The 25,003-nt window shown below is 42.6% G+C and overlaps 1 protein-coding gene across 1 annotated transcript in view; it reads right to left on the bottom strand.

The window, feature by feature from the left end:
* The window catches only part of pdhx (pyruvate dehydrogenase complex component X), a 236,851-nt gene that overhangs the window by 195,143 nt on the left and 16,705 nt on the right, over window positions 1-25,003 (bottom strand). The gene's annotated exons all lie outside the window — the stretch shown is intronic.

Genomic DNA, 25,003 nt, shown 5'->3' with positions numbered 1-25,003 from the left:
TCCCATGACCAAGAACTGACAGATGAAGAGCTGATGCAATTGGAAGAGGAAAGAATAACAATCAAAACCAAATGAGTAATGATAAAGTACGTCTTTAATTTTGAAAGGGTACGTCGGTTTAGGGGATATTTGCAGGATGGTTTGAGTGCTTACAAAGAACTGTATGATAGAAAAATGCGCGAGGCTCAGCAGTCAAGCAAGCCTTCCACATCAGCCACAGCAGACGACGAACCTCGACCTTCGACATCGAGGCAGGCAGAGCTGCCTGCTCTAATGGAAACAGACGACAAGATGACACCCCAGTGTCCCACCACCCCAGCCCCCAGGCCGCGGACAGATACCGATTCGCGGAGAGTGCAGCAGTAGCCAAGACACACACAGAACACCTTTAAGAAAAAAGCCGAAATAAACATGCTAATTAATTAGGTGCCGCCCAATATGTAATTGTTGGCCCAGGTCAGAGGCGATGCAATCGGCAATCGGCACTGATCTGGGCCTACAATTACGTGCGGGGCGGCACCTAATTAATTAGCATGTTTATTTCGGCTTTTTTCTTAAAGATGTGCTGTGCGCCTCCCGGCTACCGCTGCATGCTTCGCGGATCGGTATCGGTTCGCTGCCCGGAGGGTGGGGGCCACTGCACCACCCAAACTCCGACGACTCAGTCTAACATACCACCATCAGTGTGCTCCACGCTTTCCCAATTCTGGTAAGTGATACTACACTGTACACACATTATTTCTACTTTATATCGGCTGTGTATTTTTACGTGTTATTTGGTATGACTTAGCAGCTTCATAGCTTAAAGGTTACTAGAGAGCACTTGCGCCATGTTTTTGCTGACGGCGCTTGCGTGAGATTTTCGCTACGGAGAACAGTTCAGGCAATGATTGCTGTAAAGTATTTCTACTTTATGTAAGCTGTGTATTTATCATATCATTCCTGCTTTTAGCCCATTCCTTAGTTAGAGCCTTCAGCATTTTGGGAATCAGGGAGAGAGGAAGAGGAGAGCCATCCACAGTACCACCGATGCGGCAGAGAGGGCCTCAAGATGGCTGTGGCCCAAAAGAGGGGAGCCATGGAGTCATAAGTAGCTAGCCATCTGGACACAAGCTGGGGTCTGATCAGCCCCGGCTGGGTCACCTGGAGGAGGTTGTATGATGTTGAAAGACCCGAAACACCCAATGATTCCAGGAACGTCACTGAGGATGTGTCCAGAAGCATCAATAGATGTATGTACACAGCAGTATGTTATTGTTACTTTAGGTTTTATGTGTTATTTGGCATGATTTGGTAGGTTATTTTTGGGTCTGCGAACGCTCACAAAATTTTCCCATATAAACAAATGGTAATTGCTTCTTTGCTTTACGACATTTCAGCTTACGAACCGTTTCATAGGAACGCTCTACCTTCGGATGGCGAGGGAAACCTGTATCTGCAATTGCCAAGTATCCCAAATAGATTTGAAAGATAAGTATTTTTCTGAATATGAAGAGATACATGAAGCATAATTGGCAAAAGCTCATTTTAAGTGGAGATATTCATTCATTTTCATCGCAGATCATATTCACCCAGGGACCAGGAAATTTGCTCTGTTCTACAATCTCCGTTTCACAATATCAGCTGCTCTTTATACAGCTGCAATATGTCTTCCCGAATGTTATTTAATGTTTGTTTGAGCATAAATGTCGGGAAGTCATGATGCAGCTGTATATCACTTTTGTTCATGTAAATTTGGAGAATGAAATTTGCCCTAACATTCAAAAATTTTTCGATTCCAATTACTCTTTCTAAATGAAAGATGTTGGCCAAAGCAACTGACATGGTTACTTGCTACATCTGCCTTTTTATTGGTAACATGGAACTGCCCTTGTTCCAGGCTTCCCTTCCCACTCCAAGTGTTTCTCAAAGACACTGATGACTGGACCCTCACAAAATTCTAAACTATTATCACGCTTACTGCCAATTTCCACCCTGTCCTCGTATTTGAATGGTCCACCTCGACAACCCTTCCCCTTCTGGATCTCTCAGGAGAAAGTCAAGCTTTTGCAACTGTCAGATTCACACAATTGACTTCATTATATATCCTCCAACAATGCCTACTGCAAGGGCACATTTCTTTTCTTTCCCAGTTTCTTTCTCTGTCACATTTGTACCAATGATGAGGCCTTCCACTCTGAGCCTGTGAAATGTCTTTCTTCCTGAAATGTGACTTCCCCTCTGTCACAGTGGATGGAACTCTGAATTACATTCAACAAAGTAGTTTCTCGGGTACTCAGTTTCCGTCCCACCAGTCTTCACATTCAACGCATTAGGTTTCACAGTTTGTCTCATCTACAACATTCCATCACCAGTAACATCTTCTACTTTTTGAATTTCACAGATAGTGTTCACTTTGTGATTCCCTGGTCTGCCCTTCTGTTCATACTCACCACTGGCCCTATGGCACCTTTCTTTACAACCAGAGGACAGACAAAAATTAACTATTGAGCATTCCGCATTCCAGTGACCCAAGCAACTATCCAGGCAATTTATTTGCACTTCTTCTAATCTAATGTACTGTATTCAGTATTCGAGCTGACCAAATGGGCAGCTGTGGCTGCAGCCCTTGCCTTCTGGACTGGCTTTACTCGCTTTGGTGGCTCTCAGTTGGAACTCACTTTTGGAAATTCTGCAATTTGAAGCTTAAAATTAAGTGTGTTATTTGTTTGCTTTTTGTTGTTTATGTGATTTGCCCTTTTTTTTGCATGCTTGATGGTCTTGTTGTATGAGACTTTTTTTGTTTAAACAGGTTCTATGCTGTTTCTTTGTTTTATGGCTGCCTGCAAGAAGATAAATCTCAAGGTTCTATACTGTATAGATACTTTCATAATAAATATATTTTGAACTTTGACATCCTCTGTAATGGATAAACTAAATACAAACTGGGCGATCACTTTGCAGAGCTCCTACCCTTAGTCCAGAGGGATGATCCTGAGTACTGTGATGCATTCTCAATCTCTTTTCTGTTTTAGTCCTTCTGTTTGTGACCTTCTTCATTACCACCTTATTTTCTTCTATGCATTTTACACGTTCTGGAACAGACAACGAATTTACCACTTTCAGGTAGACTGTTCCATTATCATGCTTGTAAACCTTTATCACATTACTTTAAAATGCCTAACTAACTGTTAATTCTTTTTCTGCTTAGCACCTTATCTTATTTCCATGACATCTTCCGTTATGCAAGCCACTCCTGCTCCTTGCTCAGCGTGGAAGACTGTACACTCTCCACTCTTCCCTGTTGTGTTGAGGGGTTCCTGACCTGAAATGACTTGAATTTCCATACCAACTGCTTGATTGGCTGGGTTCTGTTCATTCTTTCTGCAAACATTTTGCTGTATCAAAGACCAAAAACAGACTGCAAAATTGTATAACTTTGAGCCTTAAAAACAGCTGAAATAGCTCTACTTCAGGCCTTTTTAAAGTTGTTTTGCTTAATTTCACAGATTTCTCTTCAATCAATACTTTTAGCACCTCCCTTCCAACTGCAATCGTTTTTCTAAAAAATTACAGTGTCACAGTAGCATTACGAGTGCACAGATATAAATATTAGAAAGAATAAAAAATAAGTTACCACTAACAATCTAACAAGAAGGGGTCATCACTTCCCAGGCTATAGGTTGACTCATTACAGCAGGGGTCCCCAACCTTTTTTGCACCGCGGACCGGTTTAATATTGACAATATTCTTGCGGACCGGCCGACCGCGGGGGAGTGTTAATCACGACCGGAATATAGGTGATAAGTCAACTATAAATCACTTATCAGTGGCTAATACACTCAATTTTGTTTCTAAAAAGGGTTTATCTAACTAATTTAATATTAAACACACAGCGCATATTTTCCTCGCATGAATATAGTGATAAGTCAATTATAAGTCATTAGGGGGTTCCTTATGTCCAGTCTATTCCACAATTTAGTTTTCGTTGCATTCATTGCAGAAAACTCCGCTTCGCAGAGATATGAAGTTGGAAATGGAAGCAACGTTTTCAGTGCTTTCGTGGCTATCTCAGGATATTCAGCCTTGACTTTGATCCAGAATGCCGGCAGAGATGTTATGTCAAACATACTTTTCAGCCCACCGTCATTTGCAAGCTCGAGGAGTTGATCTTCTTCCCGCGCTGACATGGATGATTCACCGGGGACCCATTCCTTTGCGCAACCCATTCCTTTGCACGTCTTGGGTCATTTGCGGTTGGGAAGTAACGCTCGAATTCTGTCGACAGCGAAGATAGGTGTTCACGCACCAGCTATCAGCTTCAGTCTCTCCCAAATTCCCAGCCAACATGTCAAATATGCCCCTATCCACTCGCATCCCCACAGTTCCAGTTTGGCTGTGAAAGCAGAGACTTTATCTGCCAACTTGAAGACAGTTGTCATTCTCCCCTGAAGTGACAAATTGAGTTCATTGAGCTTGAAGATGTCACACAGATAAGCGAGTTTTGCTATCTACTCCTTGTCACTGAAGTGTGCTGCCATTGGTGACTTTTTTTCCTGAAAAAAATCTCTGTAGCGGCTCTCTTAACTCAAAAACCCTGGCCAGGGCTCTCCTCCTTGATAGCCACCTGTCTTCAGTGTGTAAGAGAAGGTATTTGTGCTCTGCATCCATTTCCTCGCAAAGCTGCTCAAACAGACGTGAGTTAAGGGCTTTTGCTTTGATGTGATTGATAACTTCAACAATGTCACTCAATACGCTGTTTTTCGGTGAGCCAGCATTTCCCTGTGTGTGACACAGTGTGTGGACTGGAATTCAGGAGCAACCTCTTTGACTCGGGTAGTGAAACCAGACTCGTTAAGTCATTCTAACAGCTGTGCTTCGATGTCCTCCGCTATGTCATCGATTCTCCTTGAAACTGTGGTAGCTGAAGGAGAAACCTGTGCCATCTTGTTAGCTGCAGCTTCTCCCAACAGTTCACGGCACACGTCTTTGGCAGCAGGCAGAATCAATTCTTCACCAACAGTGAAAGGCTTCTGAGCCTTAGTAATACGGCTAGCCACTAAGTACGATGCTCTCAGAGCAGCAGCATTTGTGGAGGTGGTGGCTCTGAGCACTTGCTTCTGTTCCGCTTGCTCACGTTTTTTCTGCTCAAAAAAACTCAACGGGTTTGTCTTTAAGTGCAGGGTGCTTGGACTCAAGGTGTCGAAGCAGTTTTGAGGGTTTCATTGCCTCATTAGACAGCTTGCCTCCACATATCACACACAGGGGGCTTGGAGCATGCTAGTCACCTGTTGCAATAAAGCCATATTTTATGTACGACTCGTCGTATTTTCTGTTGAAGGAAGCTTTCTTTTTTTTGCAGTCTTGGCCTCAGCTGTCTCTGCGTTATCATAATCACTTGGCCTTTTATGTCCCCTAACATCTCTTCCAAAGAAACTCTCAAGCAATGTTTGTTTTTTAGTCATCGAGTAGTTGTAGGTTAATGACCAACTGATGACCTCGCGTGCGTTCAAGTTCAACAGTGGGCGTGACAGGGAATGAGGAAAGGTGCAGCTGACTCATATTGTTTCCTCACAGCCCGGTAGCACATGCCTTGCGGCCCGGTGGTTGGAGATCACTGCATTATAGAACCTAATGGCCGAGGGTAAGAATGACCTCATATGGTGCTCTTTGGAGCAGCGCGGTTGTCTTAGTCTATTACTAAGAGTGCTCCTCTGTTCAGCCAAGGTGGCATGCAGAGGGTGAGAAACACTGTTCAGAATTGCCAGGATTTTCCGTAGGGTCCTTGTTCTACCACAGCCTCCAGAGTGTCCAGTTTGATTCCTATAACAGAACCAGCCTTTCTAACCAGTTTATTAAGCCTGTTGACACCACCCATGTTAATGCCATTGTCCCAGCACACCACCGCATAGAAGATTGTACTGGTGACAACAGACTGGTAGAACATGTGAAGGAGAAGCCTGTTAACTCCAAAGGACCTCAGTCTCCTCAGCAAGTAGAGGTGACTCTGGCCCTTCTTGTACACAGCCTCTGTGTTGGTGCTTATCATTGTGTGGCTAAGTATAGCTCCAATGTATACTTAAATTTGCTGATGATACCATAATTGTTAGCCGAAATAAAAGATAATGACAAATCAGCATACAGGAGGGAGGTTGAAAATTCTGTTGAATGGTGCCAAAACAACAACCTCTCAATATCAGATAAACCAAAGATCCTATTATTGACTAAAAGAGTCAGAGCCAGAGGTCTATGAATAGTTCTCATCAGAGGAACAAAGGTGGAGAGGACCAGTGGCTTTAAGTTCCTCAGCATTATCATATCAGCACATGTCATCACAAAGAAGACATGACAGCACCTCTACTTTCTTAGAAGTTTGTGTAGATTCAGCATACACCAAAAATTTTGACAAACTTTTATTGTTGCACAGTTGAGTATATCCTAACTGGTTACACCACAGCCTGGTATGGAAACACCAAAGGCCAGGAACAGAAAAGGCTACAAAAATTAGTGAAAACAGCTCAGTCCATCACAGGCAAAACCCTCTCCATCACTGAGTGCATAGAGCACTGCCACAAGAAAGCAGCGTCCATCATCAAGGATCACCAGCATCAGGAACATTCCCTCCTTTCACTACTACCTGAGGTCCCACACCAGTAGGTTCAGGAACAGTTATTACCCTACAACCATCAGGCTCCTGTACCGGTGTGGATAACATCATTCAACACAATTGATTCTGCGACCTAAAGACTCACTTTCAAGCACTCTTTACAAATCCTATCTTTTATTTGTACACTCTACCTCCTTTTGCACATTAGTTGTTTGTCAGTCTTTGTCTATGTATAGTTTTCCATAAAATGCTATTGTAATTTTTTTCTTGTAAATGCCCGCAACAAAGTGAATTGCAACGTAGTATGTGGTAGCATATATGCACGTTCCTAATAAATTTACTTTGAACATTCTGATAAGTACTTCATCTGCTTTCTCCCAAATATTACTGTCTCTGAGGACCCAACCTATCCTCCCTTCACGGCGCTGGCTTTCATCTGGGCTAACAGTCTCATCAGATTTCTTTCTAGCTGACATAGACTGCTGCTAATACATCCATCAGAGTGTGTGCATTGGTGTACTCAGAAGGTAATCCACAGCGTTTAGCATCAATGAGATGCCCATGTGCAACACACACAAAATGTTGGAGGAACTCAGCAGGTCAAGCACCATCTATGGAAATGAATAAACATCAACGTTTCAGGCTGAGACCTTTCTTCAGGACTAGAAAGAAAGGGGGAAGAGACCAGAATAAAAAAGTAAGAGGAGGGGAAGGAGGATAACCAGAAGGTGATAGGTGAAGCCAGGTGAGTAGGACAGATAAAGGGCCAGAGTGGAAGGAGTCTGATCGGAGAGGAGAGTAGATGATAGAAGAAAGTGAAGTGATGTGGGGGAGCCAGGGAAGGGTTACACAGCTAAGAAGCCAGAGTGGGGAATAGGAGAAGGGGTGAGGGAGGGAAAACTCTTTTACCAAACGGGGAAATTGGTATTCATGCCTTCAGGTTGGAGGTTACCCAGACGGAATACAAGGTGGCTTCATCTTGGCACAAGAAGAAGCCATGGACCAAAATGTTGGAATGAGAATGGGAATCAGAATCGGAATTAAAATCTTTGCCCACCAGGAAATCTCACTTTTGGCTGATGGAGCAGAGGTACTCAACAGAGATGACCATGTGGTGTTATTGCAAAATGTTTAAGTGTTGATTCTAACAACTATTTAAAACAAAACTACTCACATCTTTGAGAAGTAGCAATGAGGGTGACGAGTAATTACAATCTTACACTAGTGATTGCCATCTGTATGCATTCATCAACTGATATGAGCCTTGCAAACCACGGGAATTAAATTGGTAAAGGCGCAAAAAAAGGAAATGAAACATCCTGTTTGCCTGCTGAATTTCACGTGAAATTCCATTCATTAGAGCCAAAATTCTTCACCTATGTAAGCTTGAAATTCACAACAAAAAGTTTTTAGAAAGAGCAAATTAGAAGCATCCTCAGAAATGTCTAGTTCTAGGGCATTAGCATTATTCACACTGAATTGATCATTTATAATTTATTATTAGTGATAACTAATTCAAATATCAGCAGTTACATCTTTTTTTTGGATTCTTGCAGAAAACAGTCACGTGATGTCAATTGGGACAGGCCAAATCAAGGCCTTGTATAGTTCTCACAATTCTGTGCAATTAACAATCCAAACTGATCATCATGCAGCATTATTTCGCAAAGATCCTAAAATGGACCTCAACATATTTAACAGACGAAAACAAAATTGATTAGCAGGGATTGTCACAGCTTCAAATGCTCTCCATTCCTGTGACCAAAATATCAATAATCTAACAAAAGATGCAGAACCTTGTACAAATTCTCTCAAGCTGGCACTGGCAGTGGTGGAGGGTGGGAGGGGCAGGGGGTAGGGTGCTGCACTGAGGGTGATGACATCTTTCAAATTAACCATTTACATCTCACTTTAATGCAAAATAACTTATTTTGAAGGGAAGATTTCCCTCTGAAGTTCTGGCTAATATTTATCCGTCAGACATCAGTAATGTCTGGTCATATTATTGTGCTTTGTGGAACCTTGCTATGTCCATTTGGCTGACCCCAGAGTTACATTCAACATGTTAAAATGCTACAATTCCCAAAAGAAGCGTGAATCAATCAGTTCAGCAATATAGAGGTTTAAATTATTTTTAATCAAGGAAAATACAATTATTCTTGGGATCTTCTAAATTAAATTGGTTAATTATCCCAATACAGCAGAACCAGATTTAATATCACTGACATATGTTATGAAATTTGTTGTTTTGTGGCAGTAGTACATTGCAAGACATAATAAAATGAGCAAATAAAGGGTAAAATAAAACAAAAATTACTCAATTCAATCAGAGAGCTTGATGGAATCATTCTGCAAAAATATTAGACACAACAGGACTGCCCTGTTTCTCTACACCGCTCGGATATCATTAAGTCAATTCTCATCTTCCAATTGCAACCGCTGGTGACTTCTGTACGGAGGCTTTTTATTTCACACAGAACACATGCGCCCCCTGCTGGTGAATCGCAGCTGTAGTAGGAATGCAGCAAGCTGATTTTATGACAAATCTCCACAACTAACCCGAATATGATAAATTTAACACAGCTAAAGTGAAAACATATAAATGGGTATGGTAAGCGAGGAAATGGGGAAATTGGTCTACATGTCCCCGAGTTAAACCATTTGTCAGATTTTACTGACAGACGCCATTAGGTTCGGTAGCAGTGCTTACAGCATTGGTCCTGACTGTTGACCAATTTCCTCTGTTCCTTCCTTAATATTACCTAATTTGTATTGCTTTATTTTGGCCAAGTTAAATTTACATTAACTATTTGAATTCAACTGTGCTCCAAAAGTTGGTGAAAATTGTCAGGAAATCATTATTATATTTATACTTCAGTTTCAGTCTATCAGTAGGGAGAATATTTCAATTCTGTTGACTTTCCTATCTCTATAATCACCTTCAACCATACTTGAAACTTGGAAGTGTGGTTTCATCACCTCACCACTGATAATTACACCATCCCTTGCTGCAGCACTCTCCTTCCAGAAATCCCTCTGTAAAGTACTTTTCAAAACTTGAGCACTTGGCCAAACTTTCAATCAACTGTCTTATCACTTTATGGAATTTGGTGTCAAATATTGATCAAGAATACTCCTAACTGAACTTGGGGAAAGTTTACTACATTTAATCCACTATACAAATGCCTCTTGTACAAGAACCTCACCTACGATAAAATTCAACGTACATTATTATCAAAGTCAGTCGTCAGTCAGTGGGTGCTGTCCTGAATCCGGGCTTGGCAGCTATGCACCTCCATCTGCTTCCATCTTGTGCTCTAGGAAGAGGTACAGTTGGCGTTTCGGGCCGAGACCCTTCGTCAGGATGAGATGGATGGGAGGTGTATGGAGGGATATGGTCTGTGTGCAGGTCAGTGGGACTAGGCAGAAAATGGTTCGGCACCGCCAAGAATGGCCAAAAGGCCTGTTTCTGTGCTGTAGTTTTCCATGGTTCTATGGTTCTTGTTGGCATCCTCATGCTAACTCTCTAACTGCTTCCACTCGCTCACTGACTAGATTGCCTTGATTACAGCTCATCCTCATGAATCTCCATCAGAAAAAATAATTGTTTGTCCATGATCATTAGTATTGAAGCATGCTTAATTTATTACTCTGACTTAACTACCCCAATGATTTAATTTTATTAACCCAGATTATGTTATGTCTACATTCAACCTGAAGTTTCCCATTTTAAAGCAATCAAGATAACACCATAAGACAAAGGAGCAGAAGTAGGCCATTCGGCCCATCGAGTCTGCTCTGCCATTTTATCATGAGCTGATCCATTCTCCTATTTAGTCCTACTCCCCTGCCTTCTCACCATAACCTTTGATGCCCTGGCTACTCAGATACCTATCAATCTCTGCCTTAAGTACACCCAATGACTTGGCCTCCACTGCTGCCCATGGCAACAAATTCCATAGATTCACCACCCTCTGACTAAAAAAATTTCTTCGCATTTCTGTTCTGAATGGGCGCTCTTCAATCCTTACGTCATGCCCTCTCGTACTAGACTCCCCCATCATGAGAAACAACTTTGCCATATCCACTCTGTCCATGCCTTTCAACATTCCAAATGTTTCTGAGGTCTCCCCTCATTCTTCTAAACTCCAAGGAATACAGTCCAAGAGCGGACAAACGTTCCTCATATGTTAACCCTCTCATTCCCGGAATCATTCTAGTGAATCTTCTCTGTACCCTCTCCAACGTCAGCACATCCTTTCTTAAATAAGGAGACCAAAACTGCCCACGGTACTCCAAGTGAGGTCTCACCAGTGCCATATAGAGCCTCAACATCACATCCCTGCTCCTATACTCTATTCCTCTAGAAATGAATGCCAACATTGCATTCACCTTCTTCACTACTGACTCAACCTGGATGTTAACTTTAAGGGTATCCTGTATGAGGACTCCCAAGTCCCGTTGCATCTCAGAACTTTGAATTCTTTCCCCATTTAAATAATAGTCTGCCCGTTTATTACTTCTGCCAAAGTGTTTAACCATACACTTTCCAACATTGTACTTCATTTGCCACTTTGCCCATTCTTCCAATCTATCCAAGTCTCTCTGCAGACTCTCCGTTTCCTCAACACTACCAGCCCCTTCACCTATCTTCATATCGTCAGCAAGCTTAGCCACAAAGCCATCTATTCCATAATCCAAATCGTTGATGTACAATGTAAAAAGAAGCAGCCCCAACACGGACCCCTGTAGAACACCAGTGGTAACCGGCAGCCAACCAGAATAGGATCCCTTTATTCCCACTCTCTGTTTCCTGCCAATCAGCCAACACTCTATCCACATATGTAACTCTCCCATAATTCCATGGGCTTTTATCTTGTTAAGCAGCCTCATGTGTGGCACCTTGTCAAAGGCCTTCTGAAAATCCAAATATACAACGTCCACTGCAGCTCCCTTGTCTAGCCTACTGGTAATTTCCTCAAAAAATTATAATAGGTTTGTCAGGTAGGATTTTCCTTTAAGGAATCCATGCTGAGTTCTGCCTATCTTGACATATGCCTCCAGGTACTCTGTAACCTCATCATTGACAATCGACTCCAACAACTTCCCAACCACCAATGTCAAGCTAACAGGTCTATAATTTCTTTTTTGCTTCCTTGCCCCCTTCTTAGCGGAGTGACATTTGCAATCTTCCAGTCTTCCGGAACCATGCCAGAATCTATCGACTTTTAAAAGATCATTGCTAATGCCTCCGCAATCTCCACAGCTACTTCCTTCAGAACACGTGCATTCCATCTGGTCTGGGAGATTTATCTACCTTTAGACTATTCAGCTTCCTGAGTACTTTCTCTGTCGTAATTATGACTGCGCACACTTCTCTTCCCTGCCACCCTTGAGTGTCCGGTATACTGCTGATGTCTTCCTCAGTGAAGACTGATGCAAAATACTCGTTCAGTTTCTCTGCCATCTCCTTATCTTCCATTACAATTTCTCCAGCATCATTTTCTATCGGTCCTATATCTACTTTCACACCTGTCTTTTATTCTTTATATACTTGAAAAAGTTTTTAGTATCCTCTTTGATATTATTTGCTAGCTTCCTTTCATAGTTAAATCTTTTCCCTCTTAATGACCTTCTTAGTTTCCTTTTGTAAGATTTTAAAAACTTCCCAATCCTCTGTCATCCCCCCCCCTAATTTTTGCTTCCTTGTATGCCTTCTCCTTTGCTTTAACTTTGGCTTTGACTTCTCTTGTCAACCACGGTTGCATCCTTTTCTATTCCAAAATTTCTTCTTTTTTGGAATATACCTGTCTTGCACCTTCCTCACTTCTCGCATAAACTCCAGCCACTGCTGCTCTGCCGTCTTTCCCGCCAGTGTCCCTTTCCAGTCAACTTTGGCCAGTTCTCTCTCATGCCACCGTAATTCCCTTTACTCCACTGAAATACTAACACATCAGATTTCTGCTTCTCTTTTTCAAATTTCACAGTGAACTCATGTTATGATCACTGCCTCCTAAGGGTTCCTTCACTTCAATCTCTCTAATCACCTCCGGTTCATTACACAATACCCAATCCAGTACAGCCGATCCCCTAGTGGGCTCAACAACAAGCTGTTCTAAAAAGCCATCTCATAGACATTCTGCAAATTCTCTCTCTTGAGATCCAGTGCCGATCTGATTTTCCCAATCCACTCACATGTTAAAATCCCCCACAATTATCATAACACTGCCCTTCTGACAAGCCTTTTCTGTTTCCTCTTGTAATCTGTAGTTCACATCCCTGCAGCTGTTTGGAGGCCTATAAATAACTGCCATCAGGGTCCTTTTACCCCTGCGATTTCTTAGCTCAACCCATAAAGATTCTGCACCTTCCGATCCTATATCACCTCTTTCTAATGATTTAATATCATTTCTTACCAATAACGCCACGCTTCCCCCTCTGCCTACCTTCCTATCTTTCCGATACACCGTGTATCCTTGGACGTTCAGCTCCCAGAGACATGCATCCTTTAGCCAGGTCTCAGTGATGGCCACAATATCATACCTGCCAGTCTGTAGCTGTACGACAAGATCATCCACCTTATTCCTTATGCTGTGTGCATTTAAGTATAACACCTTAAGACCAGTATTTGCTTTGATTTCACTGCAACTTTATTGCACTGCAACTCATCCCAATGGCTACAAATTTGCCCCATCACCTGCCTGTCTTTCCTGACATCTTTACTGCTCACTATCTTAGACTTATTTCTGTTTTCCCCTTCCTCTGCTCTATCATTCCGGTTCTCATCCCCCTGCCAAATTAGTTTAAACCCTCCCTAACAGCTCTATTAAACTTTCCCGCCAGGATATTGGTCCCCTTCGGGTTCAGGTGTAACCTGTCCTTTTTGAACAGGTCATACTTCCCCCAGAAGAGATCCTAATTATCCAAGAATCTGAAGCCCTGCCTCCTATTACGTACATTTACATACAGCATCTTTAGTCTTGCATTCTTTGCACTTTTGAATTTTGCCTCTGTGGTACAATTTAACTCGTTGCTCTGTTGTACCCAATCACTGATTTTTCCTTCCGTAAGTTCATGTTACACCCATCATCTACTTGTACTCCTGCTGGCTCAGCCTCAGCTCTATCATATAGGTTCCCATTCCCCTGCCACATTAGTTTAACCAACTCTCAAGAGCTCAAGTAAACCTATCCGCAAGATATTGGCACCCCTCTTGGATTCAAATACAACCCATTTGTTTTGTACAGGTCACACTCAACAACACTTGCCCATCATTGGTTGTGCGAGCATTTCAATAGAACCACTTTCAAGGATTCTATTTCACGTTCTCGATATTTATTATTACTTTTAAAATTTTTGTATTTGTAGTTTGTTGTCTTTTGCACATTTGTTTTTTGCCTGACGATTGGTTGCAGTTTTTCAATGATTCTGTTGTGAATTGTGTATTTATTATGAATGCCTGCAAGAAAATGAATCTCAGGGTTGTATCTGGTGACACTATGTACTTTGATAATAAATTTACTTTGAACTTTGTACAAGTAGCAGGGATTTCAGAGGCAACACCTCTGCCCAATCCAACAAGTTCTCGACTTTGTGCTATTCATAGCGTAACTTGTACGACTAATCTTTGGTTCAGCACTTTAAATACATACTGTAAGGACAGGCTGCTAACTGTAATATTGACTGCTCCTCAAGGTGGCACCAAGCTGTGGTTTCCGCCAAGCTTGCAGCTCAGACTTAGTTCTTTTTTTTGGGTTTATAGAGATGGTTTTGGGTAGAGAGAGAGGAGTCAGAAGACAGGTTGGAGTCTGGGCTTCTGCTCCATGTTCCAAGGCCAGTGACATGGCCATGGGATGGAGGTCCTCAGTCGTTAGATGTCCAGGCAGCAGACCAGAGGGCTGATGCTCCCTCCCCAAGTCAGCAAGCTGGCAGTGGGTTCCAGGATTGGAGCTGCATGTGGGAAAGAGGCACGAGAGCCAGAGACCCCCGAGGTACATGGGTCTACAAGATCAGAATTCGAGAATTTGAGGTCAGGTGGTCAGGCTCCAACATCAGCGAGTCCAGAGCTCGAGGTACGGAGTTCGGGTCCTCATTCGAAGCCCGAAGGTTGACTGAAAATCTGGAAGATGAAGCCTGATGGATGGAGCCCTGAGTCTGCGAATCTCTGCGAGTCAAAGGCCCGATGTCTGTGAGTACGAGTCCACCGAGGACAGGAGGCTGAATACGACCTATCCAGTGGTTAGAGGATTGTGTACGTGGATGGGTGGGTGAGAGGGAGGAGAAGGGCTCATTTTTTCACTTGTTTTGTTCTACATTCAGTTGAGCATGGTGCACATGGTATGTTGGCAACGGAATGTGTGGCAACATAGGTGGGCTGTTCCCAGCACACCAAAGGTGTGCTGGTTGTTAACACAATGTATTTCACTGTATGTCTTGATGTACATGTAATAAATAAATCTGAATCTGAAATCTGACTCTAGATAAGAGTCACTAGAGTGATTTCACCTATTCACTCCAAAAATAAATCAATTGGTTCTGACCCAGCAGCAAGCCAAGTGACTAAAGAATAGAGAACAGCACAAGGCTTTGATTTGGTAGACTTTTTACAAATAAAGAACAATCAAGTAGTTGAATGCTGATTTCTCTGGCATTTCAGAATTTAGTCAAGACATCAAATTTCACCAGCACTCCCCCACTTTTTCTTTGATTTACCAGTCATTTCCTCCAGATGGAAATAGAAGCAAGGTGATTGCTATATCAATGCTGGAAGCTGCAGAATCATTGAGACTACAGTTTGTTACATGCATTCCATCAGCATCAGTGAAATCACTAAATATCAAGTGCCTTATAAATTCCATTCAGAGAACTAAAACTAAATCCCAACTGGATCAAAAATATTTAGCATATGATTGACCTGATCCTATGATCTATACTTGTGGAAAGAATATATATACACATCTGAATCATCCGCAGCTCAACATCAGTAAGACAAAGGAGATCGTGATGGACTTCAGGAAGACTAAACCTGCTCTGCTCCCTGTCACTATTGATAGTGAGGACGTGGATGTGGTGAGAACCTACAAGTACCTGGGGGTGCAACTGGATGACAGACTTGAGTGGAGCAACAACAAAGGCTGTGTACAAGGAGTATAGTCACCTCTACTTCCTGAGGAGACTGAGGTCCTTCGGAGTATGCAGGCCTCTCCTTCACATGTTCTACCAGTCTGTTGTTGCCAGTACAATCTCCTATGCAGTGGTGTGCTGGGGTAACGGCATCAACACAGGTGATGCCAAAAGGCTCAATAAACTGATTAGAAAGGCTGGCTCTGTTATAGGAGTCAAACTGGACAGACTGGAGACTGTGGTAGAACAAAAGACCCTGTGGAAAATCCTGGCAATTCTGGACAATGCTTCTCACCCTCTGAATGCCACCTTGGCTGAACAGAGGAGCACTTTTAGTAATAGACAAAGACAACTGCACTGCTCCAAAGAGCACGATATAAGACCATTCTTACCCTCAGCCATTAGGCTCTATAATGAGTCAACCTATAGCCAGGAAATTAATGACCCCCTCCTGTTAGGCTGTTGAGTTTAACTTAATTTTTATTCTTTCTTATTTCTCTTCTAATATTTGTGCATTTTTTATATCACTGCAATACTGTAATTCCCTTGGGATCAATGAAGTATCTATCTATATACCTATGAAACTTCGCCTTAAGGGGCCAGTGGCTTAATTGGGCCAAAACGTTCTGGTCCCACGATCTCCCAATTAACCAGAATTAACTCTGTGTGCGTGCCTGCATGTGAATATATATGTATGTATGTATGTATGTGTATTTATACAGGTGTATGTATACATCAAAATAATTGTCTATACCTTCAAATTCTTTGTAGTTCCAAACTTATTGAAGTTGTGAAGTTGTTTCATTTTCACTCCTGGCGGTTTCTGGCATCTCCAAACCTGAATGCTTCAAACCACAGTGAGCAAAACAATTCTGAATTGTTTTACTGCTTATTTCTTACCAAATATCAGTGACAAAAATCTCTGTTTTTGAATGAAAACACGTGACGGCGGCTATTTAAAAATTATTCGCTCTAAGCACGGTGTAGTGTCTAAAGGCCACACAAGTGAACTCCACTGATGCTAGTTGGAAACTGTTCGCCAACAGTCTCCTGTCCCAGTTAATTGGCATAGTGCAGGGGTCCCCAACCTTTTTTGCACCCTGGAGCAGCTTAATATTGACAATATTCTTGCGGACCGCCGACCTTGGGGGGGGGGGGGGGGGGGAGTGTTCAAGTAGGGTTAAACTCACCTCAACATGTATTTTACAGTAAGAGGTTGCCAACTTTCTCACTCCCAAATAAGGGACAAAAGTAGCAGTCAAATCCCAGGACCCTTTACCCCAGGAAAGACTAAAGTGACCATGAAGCCTTGCGCATGCATGACGTACGCATGCAAAAACGTGCCGATTTTTTTCCACAAATTGGTTTTGCCTTCATCTTCCCAACTATGCTGTACATACATTATTTCTACTTTATATAGGCTGTGTATTTATCATATCATTCCTGCTTTTACTGTTATTTTCGGTTTTATCAGTTATTTGGTATGATCTGGTAGGTTATTTTTTGGGTCTGGGAACGCTGAAAAAAATTTCTCATATAAATTAATCGTAATTGCTTCTTCACTTTACGCCATTTTGGCACGAAAGATCTCACAGGAACGCTCTACCTTAGCGGGGGAAATATGGGACAAGGGCGGTCCCGTATGGGACAAGCCAATTTAGCCCAATGTATGGGATGCCCCGGCAAATACATCACAGTTGGCAACCCTATGTTCAGGTTCAACACTGCGTGACAGGGAATGAGGAAAGGTGCAGCTGACTCATATCGTTCTGTCACGGCCCGGTAGCACATGCTCTGCGGCCCGGTGGTTGGGGACCACTGGCAGAGTGTCCCAAATAAACAAAGGGAATCCCAGTAATTTTGTCAATTAGTTTTTGTTCCTTAAGAGTTGTCACAAATAAGCGTCTGCCCCAATTAACTACCCAGTATCCACTACACACGTAGAGGATTTTTTGGCTCATTGTGGCCAAGAAGTTCCATTTTAACTTCATCAGTCCAGGGGACTTGTTTCCAAAATGCATCAGACTTGTTTAGATGTTCCTCTGAACCTTTTGAATTGAACTTCTTGGCCGCAATGAGCAAAGGTATGTTTGGAGGACAAATGGTTGCAGAATTTCATGAAAAGAACCCCTCTCCAACTGTTAAGCACGAGGGTGGATTGATCACTCTTTGGGCTTGTGTTGCAGCCAGTGGCACGGTGGACATTTACTGGTAGAGGAAAGAATGAATTCAATTAAATACCAGCAAATTTTGGAAGCAAACATCACACCGTTTGTAAAGAAGTCGAAGGTGAAAAGAGGATGGCTTCTACAACAGGATAATGAACCTAAACACACCTCAAAATGGGACTACCTCAGGAGGCGCAAGCTGAAGGTTTTGCCATGGCCCTCGCAGTCCCCTGACCTAATCATCATCGAGAATCTGTGGATAGACCTAAAAAGAGCAATGCATGCAAGACGGCCCAAGAATCTCTCAGAACTAGAAACCTTTTGCAAGGAAGAATGGGCGAAAATCCCCCAAACAAGAATTAAAAGACTCTTAGCTGGCTACAAAAAGCGTTTACAAGCTGTGATACTTGCCAAAGGGGGTGTTACTAAGGGTACGTCCACACTATGCTGGATAATTTTGAAAACGAAGCCTTTTCTCTTCGTTTTGACCTTCTGCCCACACTGAAACGGCGTTTTCATCCCCCGAAAACGAAGATTTTCAGAAATGATCTCCAGAGTGAATAAATCTGGAAACGCCTAATATCCGTTGTAGTGTGTATGGGGTAACCAGAGAGATTTAAAAATGCGGTCATGACAACACCACAACAACAATGCTTTTTCTGCTTCTGCTTGGTACTGCGCAAGCACTGCCGTACGGCTGTTATATCGCGCAGTCGGTGTGAACAGCGTGAGAGTTAAATTGTAAAGTGAGCTTTTTTGACTATTTAAAAACACTGTCATGATTTGCCAGAACAGATAGCCGCAGCGTGGCATTTCATTGTTTTCTTGAATGCAACCCCCCACATAACCTAACAATTTTAGAACACATGGCAACAAGACTGAAGCCAGAAGAGCTAGAAATGTACTCACCAAATACTTTGGCCTATGGCTTACTGAATAAATAAGCATACTCACTTTGCCCCGTTTTCTGCCCTTGCTTGTATGAAGGTGGTTTACCTATTTATGCAAGTACTTCTCTGACAATAGATGTGTAACAGCCTAATGTAACATTGTATAGAAATACAAGATAACACTGATGCAGACATGCTTTATACATTTAACAAGGTGTTTTATTAATGCAACAGAGTTAGTCAGTTTTTCAATGTTCGTCGTCAGCCGTGTCATAGTGTCCGTGAACTCCCTGTCGGTTGCCTCCATACGCTCCAGTATTTGTTTTTTTAAGTTTTAAGTCCTGCGCGAGAGCCAAGAGCAATTCCTTTGAAGCTTTTTCTACTCTGTAACTGGACAAACGCGCACCAAGTATACAGTTTCCTCTTCACTTCTTTTCCGTGTGTCCTGCGCATGCCCAGTAGGAGAAGATTCGCCCAAATATCCGCCTAATGTGGATGGAGATATTTTGAAAAACGCTTAGTGTGGACGCCTGTCGTTTTCACTCGAAACCGACGTTTTCAAAATTATCCGGCGTAGTGTAGACGTAGCCTAAGTACTGCCATGCAGGGTGCCCAAACTTTTGCTTCGGGCCTTTTTACTTTTTTGTTATTTTGAAACTGTAAAAGATAGAAATAAAAAAGTTTTCTTGCTTAAAATATTAAAGAAATGTGTCATCTTTAACTTTCTGCCTTTTGTTAAATCAGTTAATCTTTTACTCGCTTAGCTATTCACAGCAACAGAAATTTTGACCAGGGGTGCCCAAACTTTTGCATGCCACCGTACCTAAAGCAAATATTGATAGTTTCTTGATTAGCCATGGTGGCAAAGATTACGAGGAAAATGCAGAAGAATTGGGTTGAGAGGGATAATAAATCAGCCATGACGAAATGGTGGAGCAGACTTGAAGGCCAAATGGCCCAATTCTACTCCTATGTCTTATGGTCTTAACACATTTCTTCCCCATTCTGATGTTCGGTCTGAACAACAATTGAATGCATGTTTTTATGCATTGTGTTGCTGCCACATGACTGGCTGATTAAATAGGTGCATCAATGAGCAGGTGTACAGGTGCACTTTTAAAGTAGCCACAAAGTGTAATCTATCTTTAAGGAGATCGAAACAATTGGCCCAAACTACTCCCTGCTGTAGTATTTCACATGATACTGTGGCCAAAAAAGTGCATAGAAACATAGAAAATAGGTGCAAGAGTAGGCCATTCAGCCCTTCAAGCCTGCACTGCCATTCAGTATGATCATGGCTGATCATCCAACTCAGAACCCTGTACCTGCTTTCTCTCCATACCTGCTGATCCCTTTAGTCACAAGGGCCATATCTAACTCCCTCTTAAATAGAGCCAATGAACTGGCCTCAACTGTTTCCTGTGGCAGAGAATTCCACAGATTCACCACTCTCTGTGTGAAGAAGTTTTTCCTCATCTCAGTCCTAAAAGGCTTCCCCTTTATCCTTAAACTGTGACCCCTCATTCTGGACTTCCCCAACATCGGGAACAATCTTCCTGCATTAAGACTGTCCAATCCCTTTAGAATTTTATATGTCTCAATAAGATCCCCCCTCAATCTTCTAAATTCCAGAGAGTATAAGCCTAGTCGATCCAATTTTTCTTCATATGAAAGTCCTGCCGTCCCAGGAATCAATCTGGTGAACCTTCTTTGTACTCCCTCTATGGCAAGAATGTCTTTCCTCAGATTAGGGGACCAAAACTGCACACAATACTCCAGGTGTAGTCTCACCAAGGCCTTGTACAACTGCAGTAGAACCTCCCTGCTCCTGTACTCAAATCCTCTTGCTATGAATGCCAACATACTATTCACCTTTTTCACCGCCTGCTGTACCTGCATGCACACCTTAAAACTGGTGTACAATGACACCCAGGTCTCGTTGCACCTCCCCTTTTCCTAATCAGCCACCATTCAGAGAATAATCTGTTTTCCTGTTCTTGCCACCAAAGTGGATAACCTCACATTTATCCACATTAAATTGCATCTGCCATGAATTTGCCCACTCACCTAAGCTATCCAAGTCACTCTGCATCCTCTTAGCATTCTCCTCACAGCCAACACTGCCGCCCAGCTTCGTGTCATCCGCAAACTTGGAGATGCTGCATTTAATTCCCTCATCTAAGTCATTAATATATATTGTAAACAACTGGAGTCCCAGCACTGAGCCTTGCGGTACCCCACTAGTCACTGCCTGCCATTCTGAAAAGGTCCCGTTTATTCCCACTCTTTGCTTCCCGTCTGCCAACCAATTCTCCATCCACATCAATATCATACCCCCAATACCGTGTGCTTTAAGTTTGCACACTAATCTCCTGTGTGGGACCTTGTCAAAAGCCTTTTGAAAATCCAAATATACCACATCTACTGGTTTTCTCCTATCCACTCTACTAGCTACATCCTCGAAAAATTCTATGAGATTCGTCAGACATGATTTTCCTTTCACAAATCCATGCTGACTTTGTCCGATGATTTCACCGCTTTCCAAATGTGCTGTTATAACATCTTCGATAACTGACTCTAGCATTTTCCCCACCACCGATGCCAGGCTAACCTGTCTATAATTCCCCGGTTTCTCTCTCCCTCCTTTTTTAAAAAGCGGGGTTACATTAGCCACCCTCCAATCCTCAGCAACTAATCCAGGATCTAAAGAGTTTTTAAAAATTATCACGAATGCATCCACTATTTCTTGGGCTCCTTCTTTAAGCACTCTGGGATGCAGACCATCTGGCCCTGGGGATTTATCTGCCTTTAATCCCTTCAATTTACCTAACACCACTTCCCTACTAACATGTATTTCGCTCAGTTCCTCCATCTCACTGGACCCTCTGTCCCCTACTATTTCCAGAAGATTATTTATGTCCTCCTTAGTGAAGACAGAACCAAAGTAGTTATTCAATTGTTCTGCTATGTCCTTGTTCCCCATGATCAATTCACCTGTTTCTGACTGTAAGGGACCTACATTTGTCTTAACCAATCTTTTTCTTTTCACATATCTATAAAAGCTTTTACAGTCAGTTTTTATGTTCCCTGCCAGCTTTCTCTCATAATCTTTTTTCCCTTTCCTAATTAAGCCCTTTGTCCTCCTCTGCTGGACTCTGAATTTCTCCCAGTCCTCAGGTGTGCCGCTTTTTCTGGCTAATTTGTATGTTTCTTCTTTGGAATTGATACTATCCCTAATTTCCCTTGTCAGCCACGGGTGCACTACCTTCCCTGGTTTATTTTTTTTGCCAAACTGGGATGAACAATTGTTGTAGTTCATCCATGCAACCTTTAAATGCTTGCCATTGCATATCCACCGTCAACCCTTTAAGTGTCATTTGCCAGTCTATCTTAGCTAATTCACGCCTCATACCTTCAAAGTTACCCTTCTTTAAGTTCAGAACCTTTGTTTCTGAATTAACTATGTCACTCTCCATCTTAATGAAGTATTCCACCATATTATGGTCACTCTTATCCAAGGGGCCTCGCATGACAACATTGCTAACTAACCATTCCTCATTGCTTAATACCCTGTCTAGCTAGTTAGTTCCTCGACCTGTTGGTTCAGGAAACCATCCCACATTCATTCCAAGAAATCCTCTTCCTCAGCACCCTTACCAATTTGGTTCACCCAATTTATATGTAGATTGAAGTCACCCATTATAACTGCTGTTCCTTTATTGCACGCATTTCTCATTTCCTGTTTAATACCATCCCCAACCTCAATACTACTGTTAGGTGGCCTGTACACAACTCCCACCAGCATTTTCTGCCCCTTAGTGTTATGCAGCTCTACCCATATTGATTCCACATCCTCCAGGCTAATGTCTTTCCTTTCTATTGCGTTAATCTCCTCTCTAACCAGCAACACTACCCCACCTCCTTTTTTTCCCTGTCTATCCCTCCTGAATATTGAATATCCCTGGATGTTGAGCTCCCATCCTTGGTCACCCTGGAGCCATGTCTCTGTGATCTTCTATTTCCTCAAAAGGCTGAGGAAATTTGTCATGTCCCAAATGACTCTTACCTATTTTTACAGATGCATCATGGAAAGCATCACTGCTTGATATGGCAACTGCTCTGCACAAAGTCACAAGAAATTGTAGAGAGTTGCACATGCAGACCTGTCCATCATACAAATCAACCCATCTTACATTGGCTTTTACTGCTGCCATAGGGAAAGATCTAGCATAATCAATGGGTCTTCTTACACTCGTCATTCTCTTTGCTCCTTTCTCCCAGGGAGAAAACACAAACAGCAGACTCAAGCACAGCTTCTATTCCACTGTTATCAGACTCTTGAAGGACCTCTCATGCTCTAACACAGTGGTCCCCAACCACCAGGCCGCAAAGCATGTGCTACCGGGCCGCGAAGAAATGATATGATTTGGCGATATGAAACGATACGAGTCAGCTGTACCTTTCCTCATTCCCTGTCATGCACTGTTGAACTTGAACACCACCCGCCCCGTCGGCCGGTCCGCAAGGATATTGTCAATATTAAACCAGTCCGCGGCGCAAAAAAGGTTGGAGACCCCTGCTCTAACAGATGATCTCTCCCAATCCACTGCAGCACCAATGGTGAGGACCAAGAAGGTATGAACAAGAGAGGCGGAGGAGTGCTTATAAGACTGTTTTGAGTCAGTGGACAGGACAATATTCAGGGATATGCTCCACAGTTGTCACCGACTTCATCAAGATCTCTGTGGATGAGTGTGTGCCTTAAGAACATACCAGACATACCCAAACCAAAAGCCGTGGATGAACCAGGAGATTCATAGTCTGCAGAGGACTAGATCTGTGGCACTCAATATTGGTAATCCAGAACTATACAAAAAATCCAGGAATGACCTACAGAAGGCTATTTTAAGGGTGTAAATACAATTCCAAACGGAATTCCAATCATCACAGAAAACAAAACTTAACATCATGTATGACTGTGATGCTTCTCTCCCAGATGAGCTCAACACCTTTTATGCATGCTTTGAGGGAGAGAATAAAACTACACTTTTGCGAATCTGTGCAGTATCTGATGACCCTGTGATCTCTGTCTCAGAGGCAGATGTTAGAACATCTTGTAGGAGAGTTAACCCTTGCAAGGCATCAGGCCCCAAAGGGCCCTGAAAACCCTTGCCAACCAATTGGCAGTAGTGTTAAAAGACATTGTCAATCTCTCACTGCTAGTCGGAGGTTCCTACCTGCTTCAAAAGGGCAATAATCATACCACTGCACAAGAGTAGGGTGAGCTGCCTCAAAGTCTATCTTCCAGTGTCACTCATATCTACCTTGATGAAGTGCTTTCAAAGAATGGTCATGACTAGAATCAATTCCTGCCGAAGCAAGGATCTGAGCCCACTGCAATTTGCCTATCACAATAGGTCTACAGCAGATAAAATCACACTGACACTCCATACAGCCTTGGATCACCTGGACATTAATAATAACTACATCAGACTACTGTTTATTGACCACAGTTCAGCATTCAGCACAAGCATATCTTCTCTGCATGTTCCTCTGCTACAAGATCCTTGACTTCCTCACCAGGAGACCAGTCTGTGTGCATTGGAAATGGCATCTCTTCCTCAATAACAATCAACACTGGCACACCTCAAGGATGTGTGCTTAGCCCACTACTCTACTCTCTCTACCCCCATGATTGTGTAGCTAGGCACAGCTCGAACATCATCTATAGATCAGCCAACAACGCAATTATTGTTGGCAGAATTTCAGATAGTGACGAGGAGACATTTAGGAGCAAGATAGGTCAGTAACATCAGTAAGACCAAGGAATTGATTGTGGACTTCAGGAAGGGGAAGTTGAGGAACACACATTAGTCCTCATTGAAGGACAAGCAGTGGAAAGAGTGAGCGGCTTCCAGCTAATGGATGTCAACATCTCTGAGGATCCATCCCGGGGACCACATATTGATGTAATTTTAAAGAAGGCAGTTTGAGAATGGTACGTCACCAAAGACACTCACAAATTTTTGTGGAGAGCATTCTAACTGATTGCATCACTGTCTGGTATGCAGAGGCCACTGCACAGGATCAGAAAAAGCTGCAGAAAGTTGTAAACTCCATCAGTTCCGTCATGGGCACTAGCCTCCCCAGCATCCAGGACACTTCAAAAGGCAATGCCTTAAAAAAGAAACTTTGTACTGCAGATCTAAAGTGTAAAGCTCATTCTCTCATATACT

This window comes from Mobula birostris, chromosome 11 (genome assembly GCF_030028105.1).
Source record: "Mobula birostris isolate sMobBir1 chromosome 11, sMobBir1.hap1, whole genome shotgun sequence".
Taxonomy (NCBI): domain Eukaryota; kingdom Metazoa; phylum Chordata; class Chondrichthyes; order Myliobatiformes; family Myliobatidae; genus Mobula; species Mobula birostris.
The sequence above is the reverse complement of the archived record's forward strand: the minus strand, read 5'-3'. Positions and strand labels throughout refer to the sequence as shown.